The following is a 7,818-nucleotide window of genomic DNA, read 5'->3' on the forward strand; positions in this document are numbered from 1 at the left end:
GTTAAATATGTCCATGTGCTAGTGCACAGAGCCCTTCTTGGCAACTACATAGCTTTATTTAGTCAGTTTTTATGAAATGCTAGATAGCAGTACCTGGGAGGAAAAGCTCTGAAACCACAAATTTGGACAGAACCTGTCCTGGAGCAGCACACAGAAGGTAAATACTTATCTGCTCAGGATCTTCCCATCTCCTTCTCTAGCTTCAGAGCCTCCATATTCTCCATAAAGCCTAAGTTACCAGATGAGACAAACAGAATGAACCTGCCATGTTTGTTTTCAGTGTTGTCAGCATCCTTCAGAGTGGCAGTCCTAGGTGTGATTTTTGCCCGCCAATTATGCCAAATTATAGAATTACCCTCAGAATCTGGGCTCTGCTGGACTCAGCTGCCTCTTTTGGATGGCTGTACTTTAGGAATGCTCAGATTTCTTAGTGCTATTCCTTCTTCGTTGCAAGATGGTATTTGGATGCACAGGACAGTCTCCTGCCTTGGTGGAACTGTATGATAAGAGGAGACGTCCTGGTGTGTCAGCTCCTCATGTTGGTCCTTGGCTCTTGGCTGTGTGCTGAGGGAGTTTGTCTGGACTTAACCTGAAGGCAGGAATCCACATGTGTCTCTTCTCTCCCAAGGCTCTCACAGCACACTTACAAATTGCAATGAAGTAACCTGTCATAGTATCTGTAAGGAAAATGTTTTTTCATCAATGGAATTTCTTTCCCAGAATCACTGGCTGACTGAGCCAATAGTTGGATAATTCAGTTCTATTGGCATTATTTCCAAAGGTCTCACCCTTGAATTTCCTGCCATCATCCTACACTACATTTAATTTCTGAAAAAATAGTGATTTACTAACTTCCTTAGGAACAGTGACAGAAATCTCTCAGAAGTGGGTATCAGGTACCTCCTGCCTTTCTGGGCAGATTCCTAATTGCCATAGAGATACATAGTGAGAAGCTGCTGTTCTGACCTCCTGGGTGGCAACCTGAAACCTTATCTATTGAAGTAACTCAGGGGAACTCTGGAAGATGCACAATGATGCTTTCATTAAGTGTGATCATATCTCTGAACAACATATCATAAATGTGAGGACTTCACACGACAAAATCAGAAAGCTCCTTGGCACATCTTATTTACTCATAAATGAACTACTGTAAGTTTGGATTGTCCATAGGCTTGCTGTGCAATTCTAATTTTATTTCTAATGTGAGAAATTAGCAGAATGGTCTTACAATTTGTGAATGTGGAACTTCCAATAACTAAGAACTGAAAACACCAGGTCAACACAGATCTTCAAGATGTCATTGTGCCTCTCTGGCTTCTCTTTTTTACAACTTGTTCAGGAGTGTACATGAAAAAACAAAACAAAACAAAACAGAGCGACACACTGTAGTAATGGATTTTTGTTTATGTAGGAAGAGCTACAGAAGTGAATGTTAAATGCCAAAGGGCACTGAAAATTGTCCCTGGGGATGCTGCACACAAAACTTTAGACAGCTAGTGGTAACCTCTCATCATGTGTTCCCAAGCCAGGGTCTTTTTGTCCCCCATGCATTGTGCCAGTCACTGAAACAAGTTTTGTAAAAGAGCAAGAGTTTATCCATGAGGTAGCCAAGTATGAAGATGGGAAATCTAAGTCTCACATCTGCCTCCTGGAGGATATAAGGCTTGGAGATATTTATGGGATAAAGAAGCAGAGTATTTAAGGCATGGGTGAAGGCCAAGTAATGCTTGGATTTCATTGGTGTAATCAATCGTCATGGCTCTTCCTGAGATGCATGTTCAGAAAATGTCCGCATTAGCATGATCTGAGGATGGAGGTTTGGCCTCCTGACATCAATAGCCCCCACCCCACTCCCCATTGCACATCTGCACAGGCCCAGAGAAACAATCCTTGTTTTCAACAAAAATAGCCTTCATAAGCCTGAAAAGTAACCTAGGTAACCATTATCATTACAACCCCTATGTCAAAACTCAACTCAAAGTGGATCATGGATCTTGGATTACTCCACAAAACCTGCATATACTAGATGAAAAAGTAGCCCCAATACTCCAACATATTGAGGGCATTTTCAAAACTGATAAATTTAACTAAATAATAATATTTCAATAAAATGTAGCTAAATATATTAGAATTAAAATCAATAGCTATAAGAACAAACTGGGAGTCATCTAATGCAACACACAGAAAGATCCTGGAAACACATCCCAGACACACCTTTAGAGAGAAAGGTGCTTTCTATGAGCGTGAAACAGTTTCCCTCCAAAGCCTGCTGCTAGGTGCTGGGTGTGTGCAGTGTACATCAGTCACTCCAGTCATTGTCCAAGTCTTGACTTGTGTTCTTGCTTCCAAGACACTGGTCAGGAGAAACTGAGCCAAGTACAAATTGAAACATGAACCTTCATAATTTTGAGTGTTATCCATTCATCAGCCCCTTGTTTATGAGATAATCTACTTCCATTTCCAGTAGGTGGGGTGCCATGGATTAAATGCTTGTATCTCCCCTCCAACATTTATATGTTGAAGGCCTAATTCCCAAAGTCATAGCGTTAGGAATTTGAGACTCTGTGTAGGTAATCTGGCCACAGAGGTAGAACTCTCATGAATGAGCTTAGTCCTCATGAAGGAAAGAATCTGCTTCCCCTCTCTTTCTCTCTACTATTTGAGAAAAGCTTGGGTCTACAATCCAGATGACAGTCTTCACCAGAACCCAGTCATGCTGGTGCTGTGATCCTACACTTCCATCCTCTAGAAAGGTGAGAAATGTTGAAATATCTGTTGCTTCAGCTACCCAGGATATGGTATTTGTTGCAGCAGCCTGAGCTGACTAAAGCAGGGGGCAATAACAGCACATCAAATAGACCATTTGAGGACTAAGTGTTGTAGGAGCCTCAGCCTGAGCCCACACGGTTCTAAAGACAAGGGAGAGCAGAGCAAGGGTGCTTGCCAGGTGCTGATTTCATGGGTGACAGTTGCAGGAGAGACAATATTCTCTCAAACTGTTACCCTCTCTGCACCATACCCACCCTCACCCTCCAAGAGGGCCTTGGTGCCAAGGCTCTTGCAACTGTTCAAGTGTGAATGACAAGAGAACACTTTGTCCCCAGCAGGGAAGGAAAACCCAAGGTAGGTCACCTCTATGATAGGTCTTACTGGGGCCTTGCTTTCTGGTGGTGGCAAACCCACAGAACACTGCAGATGTGTTTTGCCCTGGAGCTCATCTTTTTTCTCTGCAATCAACTGATGCACCTTGCTTATTTTTGGTATTTTTCTTAGTCTCTACAATTTTGGGACTTCTTCGGGTGATTTTCAATGATTGCATCCATTTAGTTTTTCCTTTATCCACTTCCCTGTAAATCCTTTTTTTAAAAAAAAAAACATTCTTTTTATAGGTACATGATAACTATACATAATAATGGGATTTATTATGCAATATTCATATATGCACATAATTTGATCAGTCTCATTCCTCAATACCTTCCCTTTCCCTCTCCTTCTTCTTCCCCTGATCTGCTTGCTCTACTGCCCTGATTTTCTTTCTATCATCATCATTAGTAGTGGTGGAAGTAGTAGTAGCAGTAGTAGTACATTATAATAAATATATAAACTAGATTCATCATGGTATATTCATACATGGATATATCATAATTTGGTAGACTTTGTTACCAAATACTTTCTCATGCCCTCTTCTCCTCCTTCTCTATCCTTTTCCTTTACTCTGTTGGTCTCCCTTTTATTTCCCTGTGATTCCCTGTTTTATTTCTTTTTTTTTCTTCAAATTCTTCATTTTCAAGTCCCTTTCTTCCTTTGCACTCCTACTGTGTGTCCCACCTCTACCTTTCAATTAGACTTCTGCAGTAATCAATTCATCCCAGTACATCCTAAGCATTGCTAAAGCAGACAAACTTTTGCATAATGTATGGTTTGATCAGCTTATTTCCCAGGTTCACACTGCAATGCCCCACACCATCTACCAGAGCCCTTCTAAATGCCTCAGTGCATGTGTCCAGCCCTCCATTTCATAATCTCTAGCATTCTTCCCAAACTGATTTGTCCTGCTTCTCAACCAGGTTCAAGGTCACCTAATTTAAGGGAGCCACAGTGGGGAGCAGGAACTCTTTAATTACCTCAATTTTATTTGCACTATTTTTTTTTTACTTTTTGTGTTTTCTGGAGAAAATTTTTTTTAACTCTTGGAGAGAGCCCCCCCCATTGGCATGTATTTTACAAAATGATGAGTTTAATTAGGTATCTATGCAAACAATTTGATTAAACTCACTTCTCAATGCCTCCCTCATCCTTCCTTCCCGATCCTCTTCCTATATTATCTAGGTCTCTCTTCTACTTTTATGGTGTCACCTCCACACACCCTGCTAGCTTACATATGAGAGAAAACATATAATATTTTCTCACAGTATGACTTATTTAACTCAAAATTATATTCTTCAGTTTCATCAGTTTCCCCGAAAATTGTAGAATGTTGTTCTTTATGACTAAATAATACTCCATTGTGATATATATATATATATATATATATATATCACATATATATAAAGACAATTATATATATATATACATAATTTGATCAGTCTCATTCCTCAATACCTTCCCTTTCCCTCTCCTTCTATATATATATATATATATATATATATATATATATATATATATATATATATATATATAATTGTCTTTATCCATTCATCTGTTGATAGCCACCTAGGCGGACTCCATAACTTGACTAGTGAATTGTGCTGTGGCAAACATTTTATTTGTATGCATTTGTTTTTAAAGTATACTCACTTTAATTCTTCTGGATAAATTCCAAGGAATAATAGAACTTGATCATACAGTAATTCTACTTTTAGCCTTTTGGGAACACTCCATACTGATTTCTACAGTGACTAAAATAATTTAAATTTTCACCAACTGTGTGTATGTGTTTCTTCTCCCCACATCTTCACCAACTTTTTTTGTTATTTGTATTTTTCATGCTTGCCACACTAAGAGGAGTGAGAAGGAATCTCAGTGTAGTTTTGATTAGCATTTTCCTGATTTGTTAAAGAAGCTGGACTTCTATGCATATTTCTTTTAAAAAGTGCCTATTCAGTTCATTTGTACATGTATAGGCTGGGCTATTTTTTAATGTTGAGTTTTTAAAAATTTCTTTATTCAGGGATGGGGGCGGTAGGAAGAGGCCAAGGCCCGGGGCGTCACCCTCTCCCCTGTCGCGCGGAGGCCCACTGCCTGTATCTGAGTCACTTGGCCGCTAGAGGACCTGAGCCTGGGCCTGAGCCGCCAAAGTAGCAAGAACAGGAATCTCCCAAAGGGAGGGCGCGCTGGGGGTGCAGGCTAGGACGGAGGTGGGCGGGGGACGGGAAGGTGCAGTGCGCACGGGAGGTGCCGCCGCTGCCGCCGCCACAGCCACCGCAGCAGAAGGAGCGTCGTCTGGGCAGGCGGGTGGGCAGCAGCGGGCAGGAGCCAGCCGTGCGCGGGGAGACCGCACCCCCCACCTTCCCTCCCCCCCCCACCTTCCCTCCCCCCCCCACCTTCCCTCCCCCCCCCCCCAAGACGGGAGCGGGGCGTCCAGGCCACCAAAGCCGCCTGAGGGAGAGTTGGGGCTGAGTTGTCCTCCGGAGAGTGCGCCAAGACTGCTGCAGCTGTGGTCCAAGTTAAATCCATCCACAGTAATGGCTGCAGCCTTACCCAGGACCCTGGGAGAGTTGCAGCTATATAGAATACTGAAGAAAGGCAATCTGCTTTTTTGATGCCTTTATCCAACAAGGTGGCGATGATATCCAGCAACTCTGTGAAGCTGGAGAAGAGGAATTTTTGGAAATCACTGGCACTCCTTGGCATGGCTAGCAAGCCCCTTCATGTTAGAAGACTATAGAAGGCTTTGAGAGACTGGATTACAAACCCTGGCCTTTTCAATCAGCCACTGACTTCCCTTCCTGTCAGTAGTATACCTATCTACAAAGTACCAGAGGGATCACCAAATTGGCTGGGAATATCCTGAAGTAGTAATGAAAGGAACCTCATTTTAAAATTCCCAAATGTGCTGCCACTACTTGTGTGCAGAGCTTGGGACAAGGGAAGTCAGATGTGATGGGAGCTTAGCACAACAGACTCTGGCAAGGCTACCATGCTACTGAGAGGGAACACAGTCTGACCCCAGCAGACCGTGGCTCTCCAGCTTTCTCCAAGGAAAGCAGTGAGGCACTGGATGCTGCTGCTGCCCTCTCTGTGGCTGAGTGTGTGGAGCGAATGGCCCCCACACTGACAAAAAAGTGATTTGAATGAAGGGAAAGAGCTGCTAAAAACCAACAAGAAGTTGGCCAAAATGGTCACGTTTTTGAAATGAGTGATGATGATCCACAAAAAGAGGAGGAAATTCGAAAATACAGTGCAATGTATGGCAGATTTGATTCAAATAAAAAGGATGGGAAACATCTCACACTTCATGAGCTCACTGTTAACGAAGCAGCTGCCCAATTCTATGTGAAAGATAATGCCCAGCTTACAAGATGAACTTTTTGCTTTGGCTAGGCATATTTCTCGAGAAGTCACCTATGAATATACTTACAGATACATCAAGTCAACATGTGGTGAAAGAGATGCATTATCCCTAAAGAGAATTAAAGTAGAGGATGTGTTTCCAGATTTCCAGGATTCTATGCACACACTCTTTCAGCAGGCTAGAGCCAAGAGTGAAGAACACGCAGCCCTTAGTTCACAGCAGTGTGAAAAGGTGATGGCAAAGCAGATAGAGCTCCTCTGTGCCCAAGCTGGCTATGCTATGAGAGACTGCAGCATGCTGAGAGAAGACTGTCTACAGGGCTTTACCAGGCAGAGCTCAAAAGAGCAGTCCTGATGGCTTGCCTTCTGATAACTCAGATGGACAAGGAAAGAGACCTTTGAATATCCAAATGCCTAATTTGCAGAACTGACAGCCCCATCATTTTGTGGTGAATGGGTAGCTGAGTAGACTTTACTCAAGTGAGGCAAAGTCCCACTCCTCAGAGAGCCTTGGGATTTTAAAAGACTACCCTCACTCAACTTCTACTTTGGAAAAGAAAGTCAACAAAACAGAACCTGAAGATTCGAGATAGCTCTGATTCTCCTACTGTTCTCTGGAAATGGCATCAGATTTAAGGATAATGCTCCATCATAGAAATAAGGCTTAATAGCCAATGTTGCCTCATTAAGCTCAGATTTCATAGCCAAAGCATAAGAACTCTTGCATCAGTCTGTGGAAACTGGGAAGAAAAAACAACAGCCACAAAAGAAAAGAATTTAGAGTTGCAATTTATGTCACAAATATTGATCCATTCACATTCCTGTGTAAGTTATTTTATGTGGAAAGGTTACAAGTTAATATTGTAAGCATTCATTGTTTCAGAATGTACAATGTATTTGTGTAATTTATAAAGTAAAATCTAGATGTTGAGACCTGTTTAGTCCTAATAGATTCGGATATAGTTTGTTTTATTTGAAATTTTATTGTCTGCTTTAAGTGTATTTAGTGTAAATATTATTATCAGAGTTTAAAATCTTTACAGTCATAAAATAGAAAGCTTAAGTAATATAGTTATTGGCAAGGTTGCAATGATTATAGAAAAATTAAAAGCAAATTCTCAATTTAAGCCAAAGAAAATAGTGTGTATTTAATACTTAATGAAACTAATTTTACCAGGAAATGTATAGAATTTATTCAGTAACCTTTTTGCTGTTTTAATGAGTGCACATTTACACAATTAATTAGGGAAAAGTTAAAAAGAGAGCAATAAAGTAGAAAATCTCTCTTACCTAGTTGGCTCAGAT

The 7,818-nt window shown here is 41.3% G+C and overlaps 1 pseudogene; it reads left to right on the forward strand.

Annotated features, from left to right (window-relative positions):
- Positions 1 to 5,684: 5,684 nt before the first annotated feature.
- Positions 5,685 to 7,106, forward strand: LOC144251362 (NGFI-A-binding protein 1 pseudogene; annotated as a pseudogene).
- Positions 7,107 to 7,818: the final 712 nt, after the last annotated feature.

Source organism: Urocitellus parryii (genome assembly GCF_045843805.1).
Source record: "Urocitellus parryii isolate mUroPar1 chromosome 13 unlocalized genomic scaffold, mUroPar1.hap1 SUPER_13_unloc_12, whole genome shotgun sequence".
NCBI lineage: Eukaryota > Metazoa > Chordata > Mammalia > Rodentia > Sciuridae > Urocitellus > Urocitellus parryii.